The sequence below is a fragment of the Lissotriton helveticus genome, chromosome 7, assembly GCF_964261635.1.
Source record: "Lissotriton helveticus chromosome 7, aLisHel1.1, whole genome shotgun sequence".
NCBI lineage: Eukaryota > Metazoa > Chordata > Amphibia > Caudata > Salamandridae > Lissotriton > Lissotriton helveticus.
Genome location: NC_136068.1, coordinates 1,017,925,102 through 1,017,949,484, shown reverse-complemented (window position 1 = coordinate 1,017,949,484; position 24,383 = coordinate 1,017,925,102).

Genomic DNA, 24,383 nt, shown 5'->3' with positions numbered 1-24,383 from the left:
ACTAGAAAGGATCGGGAAAATCAGTGGCCACTGATAGGATCCTTTGATAACGATAAAATAAACTCGCTGGGAACAGCCCTTTATAACAATAAGACAACACCCACTATGCTCGATAGCTTCGGCATGTGGCGCAAAGAAACAGAACAACGGAAAAAGAGAAATGAGGTCAGGTTAGAAAAGGAATTACGCAAAGCAGCTCACCTAGCCGCTAACAAATTGAAGGAAGAAATAAAGGAAAGAGAGGAAACCAAGCTAAAACAAGATTCCGAATCATCGGGCCAGTGTCCCGTCAGGACACCCTCTCCACTTTACCCCGAGCTACCTTCGAAACAGCGAATGAACGATGATTTACTACTAGGTCCCCCGATCATCTACATGCCCCCTCCATATGCCCCTTCCCAACCCTTAGCGCAGCACCCGCAACCCCCAACGACAGGCGAGATTAGTGCCGGAGCCTCGGTCCTCATGGCCTCTGCGCCGACCGAACCCCTCGCACTCAGCGCAGCGCGAGCAGCGACTTCAGATGATCCCGAAGCGGGGAGGAAAGACCCTGCAAGATCGAATAGATTAAGTAAGGATGAACGAGCTGGGATCGATAAGATTGTAAAGACACTGGTGGTGCGAAAGGAAAGTGAGGATTATGTAACGGATATGTACAATACATATGCCAATAGCCACAGACGACACTTTGTCGTACGCCTTTGTTACCACACCCTTAATGCCTACGAGGACCGATACCAAGGAAAAGGCCCTGAAAACCTAACAACTCTGTATAGGAAAATTGATGTCGGAGATGGGGGCGAGTGTGACGTGACGAACCTCTTCACGCGTACGCTTAAAGTTTTCCGCCACCTCACGGAACTGAAACCAGAGACTAACACCACGACTCCTGCAGCGACTGAAGCCAGAGTAGAAAAAATTGACACTATGATGCCCATAAAGGAGGCCGCTCCCTATTGGGTCCCCCCACGAGGACAGGGAACACACGACGATATTAACCACCAAGATGCGAGAGGGAGGGTAGTTTACAACTGGGTTTACCAACCATGGGATCGGCAAGACATCCTGACTTTCCGAAAGTCCTTGCCTGATCTGCGAAAGAACCCCACAGCCTTCTATACAGAATTAGCCACCGCTTTGGGTTCGACGATTATGACCCTAGCGGATATCGATTTGTTTTTCGGGTCATGTCTGCCAGCTGATGTGTGGAAGCAAATCCGGAAAGTCGACCACCTTGAGCTGTTCGGACATACCTGGATACAACTCGGTGATGTAGACAAACAGCGAGAGCCGGGACAGAAACCTTTGAAAGCCATTCTAGACCTACCAGATAAGATCGTGCAGAAATTAAAAACCCTAGTCCCAGAAAGGAAGGTGGACTGGTCGATAGTAACAGCCTGTCGCCAGAAACCCCAGGAAGACGTATCGGAATACTTCTCCTGGTTTGAAACGGTGTTCTCCGATTACAGCGGCCAGGACATGACCACTGCAACCGGACATCACTTGTTTGTCCAGAACTATGTGAAAGGCCTGACACCAGAAGTCTCGCTGAAACTACAGACTAGCGAGAGTAGTTGGGCGGCCTCCAAGCCCGCAGATATCCTTCAGATGGCTCAATACTATGAGCGACAAAAGAACGAGAACGATCGAGCGACTGAGAAAAAGAAAAAGGACTTGAAAGAGAGGGTGATGATTGCTCAGTTGCAAGGGGTGACTATAGGAAGGGAACAGTATAGAGGGAACTACCAGTCGAATGCTCCTAGAAATCCACCCCCTAGAGACCGCACACCCGCACCCGGCGCTCCACGAACAGACCTCGATGAGAACCAGTGTGCGTTTTGCAAAGGATTTGGCCATTGGAAGTCTCAATGTCCAGCTCTGCAAGAAGCACTCAGAAATAAAGACACGAGAGACGTAGCGGGCGGGCCGAGAAATAGAGGACAGGGACGAGGGCACACAAACGACACCAACAATGACAGACCTGGCAGACCGAACATGTTTGACCGTCCCCGACAGAATCAGTGCCAACAGTCTGACTGCGACAATGCCCACGACTTTGCATAGGACTGCCAAGGGCAAGGAAGGGATCCAGTCGAGCTCTATGTTGACCAGCAAGGTCCTTATGTCACCGCTAAGGTCCTAGGTACGAAGTCTCCATTTCTGGTAGATACTGGTGCAACACGTAGTGGGTTGTCTAAACGATTGATTCCCAGGGCACCCTTGTCTGGCTCACATGTGACATCAATAGGTTTTGATGGAACGCCCTCCACTAATCCCTTGTCCACTCCGATCTCTTTTAACTTGGACAATAACACCACTTACACGACGTTTTTGCTCTCCTCCAACACCCCCGACGCTATTATGGGACTTGACTTGTTGAAACATTTTCGAGCTACTATTAGGTGTTCACAAGACGGAGTTCGAGTCATTCTGTACGACAACCCAACGCTGCTCAGATCTTGTCACACACAACGCATGTTTTCCATCACTGACGCTGACTTGTCCTTACTCGACACCCTACCTCTGTACCTATGGGCAAAGACTGACTCGGACGTAGGACGCATGATGATAGACCCTGTACACATAACTGTTCGACAGGACGCAGTGCTCCCAAAACTCCCACAGTATCGGATATCGCCCGAAGGCGAGAAGGCATTGGTAAAAATCATCCAGTCCCTGGTAGATGCAGGAGTGGTAGAAGAAGTAGTTAGCAATGTTTGCAACAACCCTATCCTACCTATTGTGAAGAAGCAGGGTGAGGGGAGATGAAAAAGCGTACCGCTTCATCATCGACCTACGAGAAGTCAACAAAGTAGTTGTACCTCAGTACCCTGTAGTCTCAGACATCACAACCATTCTGACCCTAATTCCTTCCACTGCCACCACCTTCACGGTAATCGATCTCAAGAACGCATTTTTCTCCATCCCCATCCACTCAGACAGCCGCTACCTTTTAGGCTTCACTTTAAAATCCCACTCATATAGATTTTGTAGAGCACCCCAGGGCTACACTGAAAGTCCAAGCAGCTACAGCCAGGCCCTCAAGAGACAGCTGGATGCAGTCCAGTTACCGGATGGAGTGGTGTTGATACAGTACGTCGATGATATCCTTTTGGCGGCCGACACCACTCCACTTGCAGTCACAGCCACCATCCAACTCTTGCACTTCCTTGCGGAAAACGGCCACAAGGTCTCCAAGAAGAAGTTGCAATTCTGCCAACCTCAAGTCACTTACCTAGGCCACCTCTTGTCCAAAGATGGGAGAAAACTCACACCGATCGAATTCAGGCTATTCTAGAGACCCCTATCCCTAGAACCCCGAAGCAAGTCCGCTCTTTGGTAGGCCTCACCTCCTTCTGTCGACAATGGTTGCCAAATTTCAGCCTCATTGTGAAACCACTACTTTCCCTACTGGCTAAAGATGTCCCCTTCCCGCTCCCTTGGACCCCTGAATGCCAATCCTCCTTCAAGGAACTACGAGACGCCCTTTGTTCAGCACCAGTCCTAGGAACCCCTGATTATACAAAACCCTTCTCTCTCTACACCCACGAAAGGGAGGGATGCGCTTTGTCTGTCCTGACCCAAACCATCGGCCCCAAACAACGACCATGTGCCTATTTCTCTGGCACTCTTGACCCTGTAGCGAGAGCTTTGCCTGCCTGCCTTCGAGCAGTAGCTGCTGCTGCTGTCTCTATCCGACAAAGTGAGGGGATCGTACTCTCGAATTCCCTCACTGTACTAGTGCCCCATGCTGTTGACACCCTCCTAAACCAGACCAAGACACAACACCTGACCAGCTCACGACTGACTGGGTACGAACTGACACTGCTCGCACCTCACATCACGTTGAAACGATGCACCGCACTGAACCCAGCCACCTTGTTGCCTCTGCCTGAGACTGATCCCAATGTGCCCCCTATACATGACTGTGTGACCCTCACGGACGAACAGACTAGGAGTAGAGTGGACCTTCGAGACACAGCTTTCCCAGATCCTGACGGAGAGCTATGGGTGGATGGCTCTTGCATCAAACTCACCGATGGCACCACCTCAGCTGCGTATGCAGTCACCACAGCCCGAACTGTAGTTGAGACCGCCCGCATCACACAGAAATCTGCACAGGCAGCAGAACTGATTGCCCTCACACGAGCTTGTATCCTAGCAGCAGGGACGACAGCAAACATTTACACGGACAGCCAGTATGCCTTCGGGGTGGTGCATCATTTTGGGCTCCTGTGGAAGGAAAGGGGATTCCTGACCTCACACGGCGCCCCCATCCTACACGGAGATCTAGTCTCCGCTCTGACCGAAGCAGTTCTCCTTCCCAAACGACTTGCTGTGATCAAATGTCAGGCACACAAAAGGGTGACAGATATCGTCGGACAGGGGAATGCACTGGCGGACATCACCGCCCGGACGACAGCAGAGAATAGGACGACAACACGCATATACGTGACCAGGTCACAAACAGAAAAGTGGAAGGACGCTAGGGAGACCATTAGGGACATCCAGATAGCCAGTGCACCACACGAATTGACTGAATGGGCACGGGTGGGACTGAAGGACGATGAAGGCTGCTGGCGGACAAAAGACACGAACAAATGGTTGCTACCCAATTCATACTTGATCCCTATACTGACCATGGCTCACTCCCCTGCACACATAGGAGCATCCCCTATGGCTGAACTTGTCTCCCGAGTGTGGCATAACGACAAAATTACAGACTCAGCCAAACGTCTTGTCCAACAATGCCTAGTTTGTCTGCAACACAACCCTGGGAAAGGAACTGTCGTACCCCGAGGAGGATTTGGGGTCCCCAACCACCCATTTGAAGTCCTACAGATGGACTATATTCAGTCAGAGAGATGTCAAGGACTGAAGTATGTACTTGTTGTTGTATGCGCTTTTAGCAAATGGGTGGAAGCCTACCCGACGCGTGACAACACTGCCATTGCCACTGCAAAAGTACTACTGAAAGAGTTCTTCCCTCGCTACGGCCTTTGCCGTATTTTATGGAGTGACAATGGCCCCCATTTCATAGCCGAGGTTATCCAGCTTATCCTGAAAGGATTGGGGGTACGACAGAAATTCCACGCATTTTTTCACCCCCAATCTGCTGGACTGGTTGAGCGGCACAATGCCACATTAAAACTAAAACTGGCGAAAATAGTGGCTACCACAGGACTAAAATGACCAGACGCTCTTCCCCTGGCATTGCTGTCAATGCGTTCCACCCCCACCAAACACCACTTGACCCCTTACGAGGTCGTTTTCGACCGGCCCATGAGTATCTGGTCTGCACCCAAACCGACATCTATTCACGACGTCCCGGACGTCCTAATGTCTGACTATCTGTATAACCTAACTAAAACACTGTCTGTTATTCATCATCAGGTGCTGCAGGCCATCCCCGATGCTTCCAGGGGCCCCGGACATACCATCCAGCCTGGAGATTTCGTCCTAATTCGGAACTTCCAGCGGGAGAGGAGTCTGGAACCCCGCTGGACGGGCCCCTGGCAAGTCTTGATCACCACCCGAACAGCTCTTCGAGTGGAGGGGAAGCGAAATTGGCTGCATGCACATCATTGCAAGAAAATCTCTCCGACCCTGACGTCGACCGAAGACGTGACCACCCAAGAAGAGCTCCTGAACAAAGACCGACCATCCCTGAGCTGCTACTCTGAGACAGAGACACTCGAATTGGCGAAATTCCCTGATCCCACTGTGCCATCCAGAGAAGGGTATAACCTGCGACGAAAGAAGGGAGCTTCGGGTAAGCAGACCACTGACTAAGTTACAATTCTCAGACTGGTGGCCTAACACTACTAAGGCTGCCAGGAGAGAAGCCCAACGAAGTTTGTGGTTCTGCCCACTACCGAGCACCTTGAAGATGATGGAAGCGCCCGATACGAAGATGATGGAAGCAACCGGACATCCGAAGACCCACTACAGAAACCCGAAAACTGACAGGTTGCACAGCTCAAAGACTATTGCTCTCCTTATCGCTCTTCTCTTTTGCCTCCTCCTCATGACTACCTTCTGGATCGTGGAAGAGAACTCACCGGCTCATAAGACATTTCTAACGACTGCACAGCCTACCACCATGAAAGAACACTACCTGGTCTCTCTTTCACCTCAAATCCAAGAAAGGCGTAAGGAGTTCTGGAACAACTCCTTCGTGCAGTTGCTGCACCAACACAACCTTGCTGCCAATACCACGAATTGCTGGATCTGTGGGTTGATACCACATGCCACCGGACATTCCATCCCCTTCATCCCTTCACCTTTCTCTGTTCATGGTTCCTGCCTTGCTTGGCTGATCCTCTTGCAAGAGAGCTACAGAGACAATGCCACTTCCAGCGGAACTATGTCGCACTTTTATCATGGGGTCTGGCTGAACAAAACCGGAAGAACTGCTGCTCCCTTCTGCCCTCTATCCTCCAATGCTTCTGTTCACATGGACATCCCCGCCAAAGAAAGGGTGGAGATGCAAGTATTCAACAATCCAGCCAGACCCACCTTCTCCTACCTCCGGAAACGAACGGCTGCCACCCTGACTGTGGCCCTATCTGTCGTCAATGTCTCGGGCCTTGAATGCATCACAGGCCATGGGACACAACTGGTGGGCCACAGCGCTTGCCGCATCACCAGAACTTTGGACTCAACCGACCCACCCTCTTTTGTCACCTCTCCAAACATGTACTTCGTCTGTGGTACAAAAGCCTACACCTGGCTCCCAAAGGGCTGGGGAGGTTCCTGCTACATTGCCTTCGTCCTTCCTCCGACCTATGTGGCTCCGGCAAACCATCACCGACAAAAACGAGCAAAGGACATTGAGCAGGCCGACTCCACTGGAGCACAATTCTTGGATGCAATAAAGGGACTTGTTCCACTTTGGGGTCCGATGGCGAACAGTCGTGCCATTCGGCATTTGTCCCAGGCAGTCGAAACAACGATGAACATTACAGCTGGTATCCTCACAAACAATACAGCCGAGCTTCAGGCGGTCCGTCTGGTGGCTCTTCAAAACCGCCTTGTTCTAGATGTGGGTCTGGCGGACCGTGGAGGAGCATGCCGTATCATCGGGTCCAGCTGTTGTACCTACATACCAGACAATTCGCCCTCAGTCTACAAAGCCATTGAACACCTCCACAGACTCTCCTCAGAAGTTCATCAGGAACAAGACGGATGGTCACTTGGGAGTTGGTTCTGGAGTGCTGTAAAGGACTGGGGATGGAGGTTGTTCATGATCGTACTGATACCAATCGTCGTAATATGTGGACTCTGCCTGGGTATTCAATGCTTGCCGCCTCTGTGCTCACTGTTTGCTAACTGTATTTGCCCTAAGACTCCGAACTTCGAAGCTGAACGTATGAAAGCTTTGTATGATATCGAAATACGTAATATAATGGGGATAGACATAAATTGACAAGCTGGCTAGATATGTTGAAAAGGGAGGACTGTTAAAATCTGGATTGTGGCGTAAACATTATCGGCGCCATCTTGTCCTTTTCAGATCCATACGTGCGTAAGCAGCAGCCATTTTGATTGCCATGGCCTCTCTGCCCACTCCCGATAGCCAGCGCGCCCCCCCCTCACTCTCTTGTTTCCCCGAGCATCCCCCCCGCGCTCCGGCAACCCCCGATCTCTCCTCCTTGAACCATAAACGAACCATAAGCGCGATCCTGCCTCAGCGCAATATCCCGAGCCGAAACCATATAACCCTTTCATCCCTTCACGGGAACAAGCCTTTGATATCCTCTTCCTCCCTGCCCGATTGTCCAAGCTGTTCTCAGGCCACCGCCAGGCCCCGCAGATGTAGTTTATTGCCCCCTACAGTAGGAACTCACCCCATCAAAGGAGCGGGGATTAATCAACGCTTTCGCACCCCGAAGATCCGACTGATCACACACATCCCCGTTCCCAGCGGAATGTCCAGCTGCGCGATAACCACCACATGCTGAGATCGGGGTGGGAACTCTACTGTAGATGTGTGTGGGAACGGGCCTGGACCGGGGATTCCGAGGATGTCTTTTCTGTCCTTCAAAGAAACATTACGGATGCAGTGTATGTAATAAAGCCATAAACCTGTGTATAAGAGGCCAGGCCTCAGAGATGCGGTTAGAGCACCTCGAGAAGATACCCTGTTGTCTGATTTGACGTGTTCTGCTCCGTCAGAATAAACTCCTGTTTCCTGCCTTCCTGTCTCCAGCGCCTGCCTCTTTGTTTGGTAATATCGGATGGTATGAGAGGGGGCTAACGCCGGGCAAACACTGAAGGTTCTTGGTCGACATCGGCTCTACCTTTTCACAGAACCCCTGTCAGAACAACAACATAGGGTGCGGACTCAGGTGGTAGGTCAATATGTGGCAGCATATTCTTATGATCATTAATATTATATGATCCCTTCCTGCCTCCCTGCGAGGTTTTGGCCATACCCCCCCCAGTGAGTGATTTTCTATAGTCTCGCCCCTTGCAAATATATATATATATATCCAAGAAGAAGTGCTCCTGTCAGGTAAACTAATGGAAGCTTGAAGCTTAATTAAAGGGATGCCCGCCGGCTGCAGTATTGAACATGGCCTAAGTTGGATGGAAGGGCCCCTGTGTGAGGCCCGCCCGAACTCGGCAAATGAACTTTCTTACAGCCAGGATCTGCGGGAGATTTTCTCCCTATGCACTTCGTGCTTGTGACTTTTTTTAAAGGCTGATTACGAGCTGCTAAAGGACACGATGGTAGTGGGATTTCAACGTTGTATACTGCGGCCAAGGTATGGAACTATTCCTTTTAAAGCAAGTTTGCATTTGGCACACAGTAACAATGAGCGAAGCTTCACCCAAAACTGACATTGAGAACCAGTAAGGCAAATGAACAGGTATGCAGCATTATGGGAGTTGCAGTCCCAGAAACAACAACAAAGAGTGTTTTTGAAATGTGCATAACAAGGGAGACCAGAAATATTCACCACTGAGGGGTTAAGAGGAGAATCCTATATAAAAGACTGTACTTACCCTTGTGTGCATCCAAGATGTGTGTTAAAATTGACTATTATACTTACAAAACGAAAATAGACTGTTCCTTTAAAACTGGAAGAAATGTCCTTTCTCAATGTCAACTAGTCACGTTATTTAAAAAGCTAAACGAACCCTTCGTGATTGCAGCATTTGGCATATGATTAAGAGTTGGTTAGACTCGAAACGCGTAATGCCTGGAGGCTTTCATTAAAATAAACATTCTACCAGAAGCAGTTGGTGTGGCCTGTTTAACGTTGCTGGAAGAGCGCGTGTGTTTTTTGTATTTAAGGTGTCTGACACACCTGAAGACAGGCCCATGATCCACGAGGCAGAGGCATTCCTCATGTCAGGTAAACTAATGGAAGCTTGAAGCTTAATTAAAGGGATGCCCGTCGGCTGCAGTATTGAACATGGACTAAGTTGGATGGAAGGGCCCCTGTGTGAGGCCCGCCCGAACTCGGCAAATGAACTTTCTTACAGCCAGGATCTGCGGGAGATTTTCTCCCTATGCACTTCGTGCTTGTTACTTTTTTTAAAGGCTGATTACGAGCTGCTAAAGGACACGATGGTAGTGGGATTTCAACGTTGTATACTGCGGCCAAGGTATGGAACTATTCCTTTTAAAGCAAGTTTGCATTTGGCACACAGTAACAATGAGCGAAGCTTCACCCAAAACTGACATTGAGAACCAGTATGGCAAATGAACAGGTATGCAGCATTATGGGAGTTGCAGTCCCAGAAACAACAACAAAGAGTGTTTTTGAAATGTGCATAACAAGGGAGACCAGAAATATTCACCACTGAGGGGTTAAGAGGACAATCCTATATAAAAGACTGTACTTACCCTTGTGTGCATCCAAGATGTGTGTTAAAATTGACTATTATACTTACAAAACGAAAATAGACTGTTCCTTTAAAACTGGAAGAAATGTCCTTTCTCAATGTCAACTAGTCACGTTATTTAAAAAGCTAAACGAACCCTTCGTGATTGCAGCATTTGGCATATGATTAAGAGTTGGTTAGACTCGAAACGCGTAATGCCTGGAGGCTTTCATCAAAATAAACATTCTACCAGAAGCAGTTGGTGTGGCCTGTTTAACGTTGCTGGAAGAGCGCGTGTGTTTTATTTATTTATATATATATATATATATATATATATATATATATATATATATATATATATATATATATATATATATATATATATATATATCTCTACAGGGTGTCCTAAAGTTAAGTAACAGGTTTTTATGTTGACCGTAGATCTTTGCCTGGCTATGAGGTTTTTCTATGTTCATCTATTTAAGATGAAAGACAGCAGCCTTGCCTGGGACTATTGAGAGTCAATACTATTAAAACGTTAAGATTAAAGAAAGAAGATTTTGACAGCAGGAAAATTATTAGATGAGGAACATTTCTCAAGCCATAGCGGCCAATTATCTTTGTATAATCTGCAGTAATTTGCCACTCTTTTTTAAAATGTACATATTGCACACCAGCCTTTGGCCATGACATGACCCTGTTAGTTATAATGCACTGATGGATCATAAATTAGTGGGTCTCACATAGATACAGATCCGTAAAGCATGCCTGCTGTCTTATAACAGATTGTTCTACCACAGGCTCCTAGGTAAGGAGGTTGTAAATGAAGAAATCAATCCATGGTGGTGGAGTAGCAAGGAGAGAATAGCCAAGATCTGAGTTACTTGCAGAACAGAAAATGTTCTGCAAAAGATTTTAGTGACAAAGTGAGTTCCAGGGTTTAGGCATTTGGACAAAGAATGCAAGGCCTCCTGAACGAGAGCCAGAGGTCATTGGATGCAGTGCATTAGAATGGTAATTTTAATGAGATTTGAATCAGCAAGGACCAACCTAAGATAATGTCATTTTTAGGGCTCGCCTGGCGTTGCAGCGCGAAGCGCTGCCGCTAGCGAGCCTTATTGTCGTCCTGTTGCCTCCCCAAGTGATACAGACCGGTGCACGAGCAGACACCGGTCTGTGAACACGCGAGAAGCAGGGAACGCCAACGTGCACGCTCATGGCGTCACGCTCCTGCCCTCCCGAGTCTCTTCCAAGGCGCGCTCCAGGCCGACTTGTTTGGGAAAGTTATTGAGTTTATGTGGAGCACAAATTAAAAAATTTTTAATTTTGATACAACAATGGAAGCAGTAGAGCACAAGAGGGACCCTGTTGCTAGAGCATATATCCATTTAAGACAGCACCATGTTCCGTAAGCATCCATTGTCATTTTTGCGGATGGTTTTAGGTGAGGTTGGGGGCTGTTCTTGCTGGTAGAAGCTTTATTCTAACCTCGAGGCCAACGTGTGACGTTTCACGTGCCACGTATTTGCACCCCTCTTATGTAACACGAGCACGGCAAGTTTTAAAACTCTTGTCTGCAACCGACAGACTTTGTAGAAAAATCTTTCCACCTGCTATACTGAGGGACATTTGATATTCTTCACGCACCAGCAGTCCCTGGAAATTTATTGACTGCTTGGAGCAATTAAACAACCCACAATCCAGTTTTGCAGCTTGTTGCGTATTTAAGAAAATACAGCATCACGTAGTAAATTCCCCAGCAATGCGGCAGGGCAGGTAAAGCAGAGCGCGACGTGACATCAAGGGAAAAGTCGTCGAAGACGAGCCTTACTACGTTTGAGAAAGAAAAGATCAAATGCTGTTTATCACAGACGCCCACCCAAGGAAACTGTGCATTCCGTCCCTTCACGAATATATTCTACAGAAGTTGTTTTCTAATTTTCACGGTTTTTATTTTTGCACAACGTGATTTTCATTTGAAAACAACGCTATTGGTTGTTTTCAAGGAATGTAATGCAGCACGCTGGTGTGGCGTGCTTGCTGCTAACTAGTACGTTGCTGAAATATTGTGTAGCACTTATTGTGATGTCCGGACCATTAGAGAAGCCTTTTGTATTACATAGTTCATATTTTTTAGTAGGCCTTTGTTTAGGTGGTGAGGTTAAAAATGTAGTTTTAAAAAGACATACGTGACCATGATATACCAGAACATCCGTACAAATTTACAACAAATTGGTCTGTATAGATTATTTTTCGGAGCATAAATGCATACACATTTTTATGGAAAAATGTTCAAATAAAATAAATGCCATTCTAATTTCACTGCAAGTATTTATCAGCAAATATCAAGAAGCCAAGATCCAGAAATAAAGGTACAACCCATTGAGTGAGCGAGCGAGATGTCCCGTTTCACCTTGTTATGTTATGTTATGTTATGTTAAAAATTTATAGAGCGCTCAGCTGCCACAGCAAAGTGGCGTCCCGGCGCTGTAATGAAAGATAACACAACCAGAAGAGAAAGCCAGAAGAAGCACAGAGCAGATTTAGAGAGGTGGAAACAGAAAGGTCTTGATGGCTCTTCTAAAGGATAGGAGATCCGGTAGGGCACGGATGTCGACGGGCAAAGTGTTCCAAAGACTCGCTGCCAGTACGCCAAAAGAGCGACCACCAATTCTGGCTTTCCTGAAGCGAGGGACACATACTAGGAATTGACCCGTCGATCGTAAAGTTCTGGAAGGGGTATAGTAGGAGATTGCCTGTGCAAGGATAGGGGGAGAAGAGACCTTCTGGTACTTAGGTGCTTGAAGATGCCCATCTTGAACGGACGGCAGTACTGGGTTTCACCTAGGAACATGTTGAAGCGTATTTGCGGGTTTAGCGATAGCACAGAAAGGGAAACTTCCAGCCTGGTTTGTAAGTGAGCAGTCGATATTGCTTCAGCTTGTGCAAGGTTGGTGTTGGCCTGCTTGTGATACCTGGATTGTGACTTCAGGCATGGCTTAGTACTTCTGTAGAGGCATAGGTGTCTTTAGTCTTTCAATATATTGTGACTGCTGAAGTTATGGCATTCTTTTCCTTTGGGCAATCAATGGTGGTGTACTAATCTAAGGTGCAGTTAAGTAACTAGAAATTGCTACTATAAGTAAATGTGTTTTTCAGAAATCTTTTTTAGATGTAATTCCTGTTGCAGCGGAAGCTTTTTTCTTTCCTGCTGAAAGTTTGTCATATAGAATAATTCTAATTTGCACCTGTTTTTCGTTTGCTATGGTGCATTACAATGAAGATGCTAAGTGTCATAATTAATATTCGCACAATCGTGTGTAAGACTCATTTGTTACATATATACTGCTTCATATTAATAATGTTATTTTGCATCATAGAAAGCTTTTCCATTAATAATCTTTCATAACGACTTTGTTAAAATATAAGCTAATCAGTTTATAAACATATTAAACTAATTCTAAAAATCTTCTATTTCTATCAATCTAAGTGCACTTTTACGATGCTGGTACTTAAACTTTTCTCAGTTTCTTTTTCTCGACCTGTGCACATTATAATTTCATTGTCCGATTCAGTTTTTATGTCGTGCAAAGAATGATCAGCTTTTACGCTGCATCATCCTCAAAAGCAAGTAAATTATTTTGCTGTGTTCCTTGTTAATTTTCATGCAGTTACTTGTTGTCGTTGTCTTCCCTCCCCAAATGGCACAGGCCGGTGCACGAGCAGACTCCGGTCTGTGGATGCGCTTCTGAGATGCGCTTGTTTAGGAAACAGCGCTTTGCATTCTGGGCTTTCCCAATCCGACACTGATTGAACTGACAAAATCCTGTAGCCACGCCTACCTCCCCTCCTGCTACCTGTGAACATGCACGTGCATTTTAGTGTTGCGCGCCATTCCCATCGGGTTTGCAGTTGTGCACTCTCACTCCCGTTTTCCATTCGCCATTGCTCAGCAAAAGAGTCCGTGTTGGAGTGACTGACTGGGCCGTGATAGCTGCAACCGCGAGACATCACCAGCGCAAGGCTTTTCTAGGCCCCACAGTTAGAGGAGCCGCGGCTGCATCAGAGGCCTACAAATTTAGAGCAGGCGGGCACAGAGGAGGTGCAGAATGGCACTGAAGAGGAAGCATGCTGCAAGAGCTGTGTGTGATAGGACCAGTATAAGGTAAGACAAATCAATCATTATCCAGCGATACTTCTATATAGTACGGCCCGGTAGCCGCATTCGCCCCTACTGACCTTCACACGCTGCACCTTGGTCATCAGCAGCACTTGGCTATCAGCAGCACTTGGCTATCAGCAGCACTTGGCTGCTGTTTACTTAACTGAGCTAAACAGGCAATCATTTTTTTAACGGTTAATTAAAGATAAAGGAAGTAACTAAAAGTGTCCTGCACCCCTTAACTTTAGGATCACCTTCATTTAAAAGACCTCGTGCAGCAAAAGTGTAAACATCTCTTCAGAATTAAAAAAACTTTATTCAATTAACCTGCAGAACGGTTTCACCTTAGTGGGACAGATTACCAGTACATTGAGCAGTAGGTTTTTTAGAGTGATACATTTTTAAACCTAAATTGAGAAACATTAATTTTCTCCCCTCCCCGAAAACAATGCCAATAGTGGACTAAGGCGCAAGTCGTTTGTATAGTGCACTTTTTCGATGGCTTGTTTATGGTAGTGCCTGTCACATTTTTATATTTAAGGGCAGGGCCACTGGAATTATGCCATTCTGCAGCTTTCTTCGAATAACTATACATCTGCAGCGTTTGCCCCTTAATTCATCATCTGCTGCATAATCTGCAGATGCTAAATAAAAAAATGTTTTAGTGCAATCGGTTAAAAAATGACTAGAAACGTGGCAACACATGTTTCTGCACAGTGGTTTTTATTAGTCAGTGTTGTAGCTTGCTCCTCGTTGCCGTCCTTCCCCGGGGCGCGTGCAAAATTTTCGGCTTTAGGAACAAGACAGGCGCCATGCTTAATATTCATCGGTGCGATCCAGTGGGGCGTGGCTGCAGCGACGCACAGCCTCCAGGCAGCAGCCAAGGTTATTGCCCTTGCATTTCTGGTGCTTGCTTACAGCAGTTTTAATATCTTAGAGTTTCTTGTTGCTCAAATAGGTGTAATTTCTATGATTTATATATGTTTCCCTTGTCTATATTGCTTGATTTTGCACGTAAGATAGTGTCACTCATAATCTTTTATGCGTGCCCATTTAAAGTTGGTGCTGTATAAAAATGCACAAATTCTACTTGCCACAGCTGTAGGGGCAGTGGTTGTGTAGGACGGGACAGTGTACTTCAGCTGTGTCCACGCATATAAATTACAGGACATTTAAAGGAGCACTTGTTGTAGGTTTAGTGACCTACCTAATCCAGTGAGATTTTTCACTGAGCAGTTCAAAGCCGCAGCAGACGTCACAAAATAATTCTACTATGTCTGTTGTTGGTGGTTGTTAGAGGTTGCGGACTGGGGAAACAGGACTGTGTTTTTTTCTCTGCACTGGAAGCCCTTTTATATCTAGTGCTTCACAGACCGTGCACATATGTGTGCATTAATTGCTACTCCTATAAAATACTATTTATGTATGGACGACATATTTTCAAAAGGGGCATTTTGGCATTACATTTGTTTAAGGTGTTTCTAATAAAACATATGTTTTTAAGTTTGAAAAGCAGAAGCATCAATTGCTGATCAGAGATCGAGTATTTTTGGTATTTACACGAGTATTTACACAAGTTTGAGCTATTGGTATTGTAAATGCCAATGCGTTTTATTTATGTTTCTTTTTTTAAAACATGGATAAAAGGCATTGTCATTTTCAATGCCAGAGTTTAAGCTATTGACATTGTAAATGACAATGCCATTTATATATCTGTTTTCAAAACCAACGCATGGGTGAAGGGTTTGTCATTTACAATGCCAATGGCTCAAACTTTTGCAAATGCGAGACCTATTGCATTGCAAATGCTTGTTTAGATTCTAATTTCGATGCACGGACACATTATTTGAATCAATGTCATTGCCCCAACGAACGTAACAAGCTAGAGACGTTTAGGATTCGTTTGTTGCTACATGACAAATTGAAAGCTAGGCACACCTTAAGACCATTACGTTGACTATGCACTATTGAAGCAGTCTAGCAGGCACGTTGTATTTAGGTGTCCTAAGTATGAAAATGTGCATATATAAATTACAGTTTGTAGTGGAAAAGATTTATGTAATAAGACTGTATTAATGATGATTGTTAAGATGTCAGTTGTAAAATCAATGAATTGCTGTCTCTATTTGAAACTATTACATAGCTGCCAAGGTTTCGGATTGCAATGTGTGACATTTTCATATTTTCAGTGGAATTGTGAGTGACATTTCAATGACTATGAGTGAAAATTTCTCGCAAGCCAAATCAAACAATGTAGACCAGGAAAACATATAAATATCAATAATTGCACCCATTTGAGCAACAAGGCACACTTAAGAAAATGTTACAACTGCTGAAACCCCGGCAGGCACGCAGCAGCTGTGCTAATAATAAAAGCTGCAGCAATGAGCCACCAGGTCGGCCGCATACTCCTGACCTGCCATTCAGCAATAGACTTTGCACACTACTTCAATTGCAAAGTCTGCCAGCTGAGAAGCAAGCGATCCGCGTTGCGTGCTCAATAAATGTGTTTGGCCAGGGCGTTGACTTCCTTGTACCGGCGGTGGTTCAAGGAGGCGCTACAAATCCGTGATCCTGCATTTTTGTGCGGTGATGTGGACCACCGCACAAAAATGCGTTAGTATCACGCCTGATGCCTGATACTTGGTAGAGCTGTACTATTGTATAACCATGCAAATCATTGAAATTAGCATTACATAGAGTCCTATTTTATGTACGTTTTTGATGTATTCATTAAGCAGTAAAAATATTTTTATAAGTCATCTAGGTATGTAGTCATTTCTTTTGTATTGCTGTTGAGTAAATTATGATCAGTGAATTATTGGAAGAGGCACCAAAATGGCGCCTCCTCTAAATGTTGATTGATCCCTATCTTGTATAGCGTGCTACAGAAGTAACTAGCACCTTAAAAAACATCTAGCGCTGGATTCTCTGTATGACTATTACCTCTTCTATTATTCAGCAATATACTTTTTAAGAAGAGTTGGGGTGAGGGGACAATGGACAGACAGGATGGGGGGGGGCAACAATTTCCTAGTTGGGTAACTGCAAAGGAAATATAGATCATAAGAGCACTAGTGGCCATTGCGGCACAGGACCAGCAGCCTGTGCTGCACTTTGTTGACGCAGGGTGCATTATATTCAGAGCAGAACGATAAAAATGGTGTCGCTGGTTATCTAGGTGTAATTCAACCTCGAACAAGCATGAACTATAAGTTATATTTGAAGTGATTCAACAAGTGATTATTCAGGAAATTGAATATATTATTTTAAATTGGAGTATGGCACTTTTTCGACCGGAGTATTATTTGTGTAAAAGATCTCTGTTTTAACAGTGTCTTGTAATCACCATTATGGCCCTGATGAAGCAACATTACATAATCACGAAGCACCTGTTGGCCCTGAAGTCCTGAAATATAAGAATGTAAGAGTATAACTATTTTGACAAAAAAGCTCTTGGCTCTAAGAGATAAAGATTTGAATTTTTACAAAATGATTTTAATAAAAGAATTAAGACTTACAGAAGTCTCCAGTGTGATATCTACTTAACTAAGAAAGTGACCTCAAAGTCTGTCTGACTGTACATCCACAGCAGTGTTTTGAGCACTCCACCAAAGACAAAGAATAGGGGGTGAAAGCTCATTCTTTTTTTATGTGTCTATCAATCAATCAGTCATTTGTTAAGCGCACTACATACCTGTGAGGGTCTCAAGGCGCTAGGGGGGGAGGTGGGGGCCGCTACTGATCGAACAGCCAGGTATTTAGTATCCTCCTGAAGGTCAGCAGGTCTTGGGTCTGTTGTAGGCTCAGTGGGAGGGTGTTCCATGTCTTGGCGGCGAGGTGGGAGAAGGATCTCCCGCCGTTGGTTGTTCTTCGGATGCGCGGGACGGTGGCGAAAGAAAGGTCTAACTGCTGGAATTGTTCTGGTAAATAGATCCTTTTAGCAAATTGGTATTTCATGGAGTGTAAATGTTACCCAATTAACAGGAGATGCTGTCATTTGCATCTGAAAGGCTTTCTTTGCCATCTTCTCCACTGGGTTCTTTAACCATGAGTGCTGACAAGAAAAACTACAGACACAAAGCCAGGAAGTCAGTTTTATTTTGCATTTCTGTTAGAAATGGGATTTCTGGTTGGCTAAGGCTTACGCCAATGCCATGCATTAACCACCACTCTAGTGTGGGCAAGGGAGTTACACGCTGAAGATAACCCCTGCTCACCCCCTTGGTAGCTTGGCACGAGCAGTCAGGCTTATCCCAGAGGCAATGTGTAACGTGTTTGCGCAACAGACACAGCAGCAACCCACTAGGCACACCACAAAGAAAAATCCACGCAAGGTTATATAAAAACAGCCTTTGTATTATCATAAACACATTAGAAACATAGTCACACATTTACACTGCGCCAACTGGCACTAGGCAAAATTCACAGGGGTTTTACACAGGACTGGGCCAATCGGGCCACTGTCAGAACCATCAGAACAGGTAAGTAGTTATAAACACCACCAGTATCCACTGGTAAGATAATGACCTCAGTGTTATCACCTGCAACATAAACACATTACATCTGCATCACTGGAAACATAAAACACATTATGCATAAACATCCCAAACATAAACACATTATGTCACAGGCCGCACTAGCATAAAGACTGTGAGAAAGTGGATCTATATATACTGGACAATAAGGTAGTACAGTGTGTATAGAGTCCACAAACCCCAAAGGTATAACAGAGGTTAAAGTCAGAACTGACCTTACTCTCCAAAGTGGTAGCTTGGTTGAGCAGTAAGGCAGTACCAGAGGACAGTGTAAAGCACTTGTTGTACACACTCAGTCAGCAAAAGGTTTCACACACTCAAGAACTGAACTCCAGACCAATTGTTGTTATATCCTCAGATATAGTTGTTTTATTTTTAGAACCAACAGTTATAAAAATATACTTTTCAAGGTACGAGCACTCTCATGTAAATACTTTGCAGAGGAGCAATAAGTTTGTACACACGATAATTACAGGATAGCTAATAAGCAATACAGTTCTGAAACACACTCTAGCATTGAGCTCAATGGGTTTTTCATGGGAAAGTACAGTTAATTACTTTATGGATTACTTTAGTAGTTCCAGGACTTGATCTTAGATTCAGTCCTGGGGTCTAAGCTGAAACCAGATTAGCAAAAACGTTTTAGTTACTGTGCTGGATTTTCTTGAATATAAAGCTGTTTTAAAAGTTCACACTTAAGAAACTTTTCAAGGTGATTCTGACAATGTTATTCAATGGGAGGAAATTCAGGTGACAGGTAAAGTACGATCGCGTTACTTTTGTAACCCAGCACTAGTCTCCTAGGGCCAGCACTGGGAGCTTAACTCAAAACAGGTAGATAATTGCGTTTCAGTATTTCGTACGATTTTTAAAGAATTATTATTTTTTTTAAAACTCTTTATTCGTGACTGTGCCAGTTATTACATTTTACACTTATTCATATCATCATTCAACAGTCTTTTCACTTGTCCTCCTTTTAACTTTCGGCTAATGTACATGTAACTTTCCCATCTCGTATAGCAATTCAGTCTATCTCAGAGTTAGTATAACAAGAATTACATTGCATATTATGCCAGTATCGTCTCTTAACCAACTCTATCCCACCCAACTCCCTCCCACCTTCTGCGTCTCCTAGCTTCTCCATCAGTAAGACACTGTAAACCGTGGTCTGACAACCGTATTCTGTCCAGTACTGCATTTTTGAGTGGCTGTCTAACCTGTATTTTCGGCGGTTATATCCCCCCTCTGTTTTCCTCTCTCTTCCTATCTTGTATTACTGGTCATGGGACAATCTCTTGTGAGGTCTCTAGATCTTCCTCCTCTATCTCTGCCAGCATCCGCTCCCAGTCCTGCGCAATTGGATGCTTCCGGAGCCCTCTCTCCTCCTCTCTACGCAGGACCATAATTTCTGCCCTGCCCCATTTTAGCAAATCAGACCGCCATACCTCTGCACTCGGGGGTCTGGCTGATTTCCACCTCATAGTTATGACTCTGGTTGCTAGTAAGAGTGCTAAGTCCAAACATTTCAGCTGCGCTTTGTGGGTCTTGGTCCTTTTCCTGTGCCCTATCAGGCAAGGCAGTGCCCCCTCCGGGATCTGCAGGGTTGTGATAGTGTGTAGTGTGTGCCGGACTGTCCCCCAATATCTTCGTATCCTCGGGCATGCCCACAGCATATGGAGAAGGTCAGCACGATTTTTAAAGAATATTTGCAGTTTTCAAAAGTAGACACTTAGAAGAAATTTCATAGAAAAGTAGACAATTGGTTCCTATGGAGAAAATACAGTTACTAGTAAACAAGCTAGGGATTCTTTTTGCGGTTCAGTACTGGGCTGAAAGGTACAGTACTTGCTTCTCTCCTGATCACAGGTGAGTATTTTCGAATTCGGGCTTTGGCTGATTTTATAGGAATATTTTCAGTTTTCAAAACTCCACACTTATTTATTTATTTATTTTATTTATAAAGTTTTATATAGCGGGAACTTGAGCCCGAAGGATATAGAAAAATTTCGAGTAAAAATGTGTCAATGTTATCCAATGGCAGGTAAGTGAATTACCGGTTTCCAGGTGAGTACTTGGTTGGTGAAGTTAGGGTTCTGGGCGTAGACTCAGGGGTCCCCCAGGGTCAGGTGAGTACAGTTAGTTCAGTCTCAGCGGCGCAGGGGCGGCCGGGTGCAGAGGTAGGTAGGGCCAATGTTATCAAACGAGGGAAGGGGGGCCTTCGGTTGGTGGCCGCTGGCTAGCAGGCCATGCGGCTCTGGGAGCTGGGCTCCTGGTCACTTGCTCAGGGCAAGGGGGGAAGTAAGATAGGACAGAGAGGTCACAGCCAGCCGCACTCGGGCGGCTGGGTGCAGGATGCTTTTGAACCGTCAGGCGCTCAATGTTATCCAATGAGGATCTTGAATAAGGAACTAAGGCTGCAGGCTCGGGGACGGTGACTCTCCAGGGGCGACCAGCACTTTTTAGAGGTAAGTTTGGATCTTGGAGCACAGGTAGGTACCCCAAAGGGAGGCACAGGGGGCCGCGAGGCGCCGGGTACAGGGTTGTCTTTGGGGATCGGAAAAGCTTTCCCTCGGCTGGTCGCGGTTGGGGTGGCCCCTGGTTCTGAGTCTGCAGGCGTCGGCTGGTTCGTCGAGGAGGGTCTTTGGGCACTGGACTTCGGGTCCCAGTCGCCGGGGGGACGTCCTCGTGGTCTTGGTTCGGGTTGGCCCGGCCCGGGCTCGGCTGGTGTAGAGTGGGCTGGTACGGAGCTTCCTGGTGGGCACCAGGTGGGTTGTTGCAGCAGAGCCTCTGCTGATGGGAGTCCCAATCTTCGAGAGGGTCAAGGCAGGCAGGTCCGCTGGGTGCCCCAATGTTGCTGTCCGCGGAGTTCGCCGGGATTAGGCAGGAGCAGGTTCCAGGATCAACAGGCCGGTAGGGCTGGGGCCAAGTCAGTTGTTGTTGTCCTGTTGTTAGCAGCTGCGAGGTGGGTCTTCTACTTCTTGATCTTCTTTCTTCTTTTAATATCGGGATCTGAGGAAGGAAGGTTCAGGGAGCCCCTAAATACTAAATTTAGGGGTGTTACAGGTAGGGCAGGGGCAGGGACCAATGGGTCCCTGTCCTGGGGTGAGGACACCCCCTAGCCTGCTCCTCTCCTATGGGAGGGGGGCAGGAGCCTAGCTGGGATTGGGCAGGACTCCCCATCTACAAGATGGCCGGAGCCCGGGGTCGAGCTTCACCTCGCTTCCTCCACCTGAGGGGTGGAGTTGGCAAAGGTTGGCACACCCTCCTTCCTGACGTAGTTTTTCCCGCCAGTCTTCCCGCCAGAGTGGGGGTAGAACGGGTGGGGGGCCAGTTGCTGGGTACAGCAAATGGTCTGGAGAAGCTCTCAGAGGCGGTATGCCTTTGAAGCTTCCCCCTGTCCATCCTGGGGGAGGAGACATATCACCTTGCCCAGGATGTGCATTGTTGCAGGCCCAGGAGAGCTGGGGGCTCTCCACCCAGGGGTCCAGCAACATGTCTGCTGTGTGGCAGCCTCTGCAGCCACTCAGCCCAGACGTGGATTGTAGGTTCGGGCTTTGGAGGGCATCTCTAAGATGCCCTCTCGTGCATTTTACAGTAAATCCCACACTGGCATCAGTGCTGGTGTAATGTGCTGAGAAGTTTGGTACCAAACTTGTCAGGCTTCAGTGTAGCCATTATGGTGCTGTGGAGTTCGTAATGGCAACCTCCCAGCACCATATTCTCTTAAATGGCATCACTGCACTTACAGTGCCCAGGGATGGCCCTGGGTACTGTAGGGGCACAGGGCTCATGCCCCTGTGCCCTCACCTCTGGCATAGGGCACCCAGGTAGAAGAGTGACTGAAGTATGCCAGGGCAGTGCGTTCTGTGGGCATGGCACACAGGGATGTGTGCCATGTCTACTCTTGTTTTAGTTCTGTACTTAGGCACTCATCCTGCAAAGGCAGTGTGTGGGTGCCAGGGTACAGGGCCCCTGAGGGTGGCACAATAAGTGCTGCAGCCTTCAGGGGTCTCCTCTGGTCACCATGCCCTGGGTACCTAGGGTACCATTTACTAGGGGCTGACAGGTAACCAGAGGTGCCAATTGGATATTTTGTTTCAGCATAGCTTTTCTTTTTAGGGAAGGAACACAGTCCCTGGGTACCTGATTGGCAGGGACCCAGGGCACACTCAGTCAAGCACATCAGCAGTTCAGAAAAAAGTGGGGGCATACCAAGGCAAGAAAGATGGCACTTTCTCAACCCCCACTCCCCCGCCCCAAACAAAAGGTGATGAAACTAACCTTGCCCTGGGGAGTCTTCATTGTCTAAATGGAAGAACCTAGAAAGTCCATCTGCATTGGCATGGGCAGTCCCTGGTCGGTGTTCCACTTCAAAGTCCATACCCTGTAGGGAGATGGACCATTTCAGTAGTTTTGGATTTTCCCCTTTCATCTGCATTAGCCATCTGAGAGGTCTGTGGTCAGTTTGAACCAGGAGGTGAGTCCCAAACTTCAACCTCAACTTCTTCAGGGACCAAACCACAGCAAAGGCCTCCCTCTCAATAGCACTCCAACCCTGCTCTCTGGGGAGTAGCCGGCTGCTTATAAAAGCAACAGGTTGGTCTTGGCCTTCCTCATTGATCTGGGAGAGGACTGCTCCTATCCCAGCTCTGATGCATCCGACTGCACTATGAACTGCTTGGAGTAGTCTGGGGCTTTTAGAATGGGTGCAGAGCACATTGCTTCTTTCAGGGTGTCAAAAGCCTTTTGGCAGCTAACAGTCCAGTTCACTTTCTTGGGCATTTTATTGGAGGTGAGTTCTGTGAGGGGAGTCACAATAGACGCATATCCTTTCACAAACTTCCTGTAATATCCAGTGAAGCCAAGGAATGCCCTGACTTGAGTCTTGGTGGTTGGAGCTGCCCAGTCCAGGATGCTCTGGATCTTGGGCTGTAAGGGTTGGACCTGGCCTCCACCAACAAGGTGGCCCAGGTACACCACAGTGCCCTGCCCTATCTAGCACTTGATAGTCAGTCCTGCAGATTGCAGGGCTTGTAGAACCTTCCCACGGTGGATCAGGTGATCCTGCCAGGTGAAGCTAAAAACAGCAATATCATCAAGATAGGCTGCACTGAAGGATTCCAACCCAGTCAGGACTTGGTTCACCAACCTCTGGAAGGTGGCAGGGGCATTCTTTAACCCAAAAGGCATCACAGTAAACTGAGAGTGCCCATCAGGGGTGGAGAATGCTGTTTTCTCTTTGGCTTCTGGGGCTATGCCGATTTGCCAGTACCCTGCAGTCAAGTCAAAGGTGCTTAGGAATTTGGCTGCCCCTAGTTTGTCTACCAACTCATCTGCTCTTGAAAGGGGGTGAGCATCTGTCTTGGTGACAGAGTTGAGCCCTCTATAGTCCACACAAAACCTCATCTCTCTCTTTCCACCCTGTTGATGAGGTTTGGGGACTAGAAGCACTGGGCTAGCCCAGGGGCTCTCAGAGGGTTTAATCACCCCTAGCTCCAGCATCTTGCTGACTTCAGATTTGATGCTTTCCTTGACTTGGTCCGATTGTCGATAGATTTTTTTTTGACAGGGTTACTGTCACCAGTATCCACATCATGGGTACACCAGCCGGTCAGACCAGGGGTCAAGGAAAAGATGCTAGCAAACTGCTGCAAGACTTGCTTGCAGTCAGCCTGCTGTTGGGGAGTGAGGGTGTCTGAAAAGACTACTCCATCCACTGACCCATCTTTTGGGCAGGCAGAGAGGAGATCAGGGAGAGGTTCACTCTCTGCTTCCTGTTCCTCACCAGTCACCATCAGCATGGTGAGGTCAGCCCTGTTATTGTAGAGTTTGAGGCGGTTCAAATG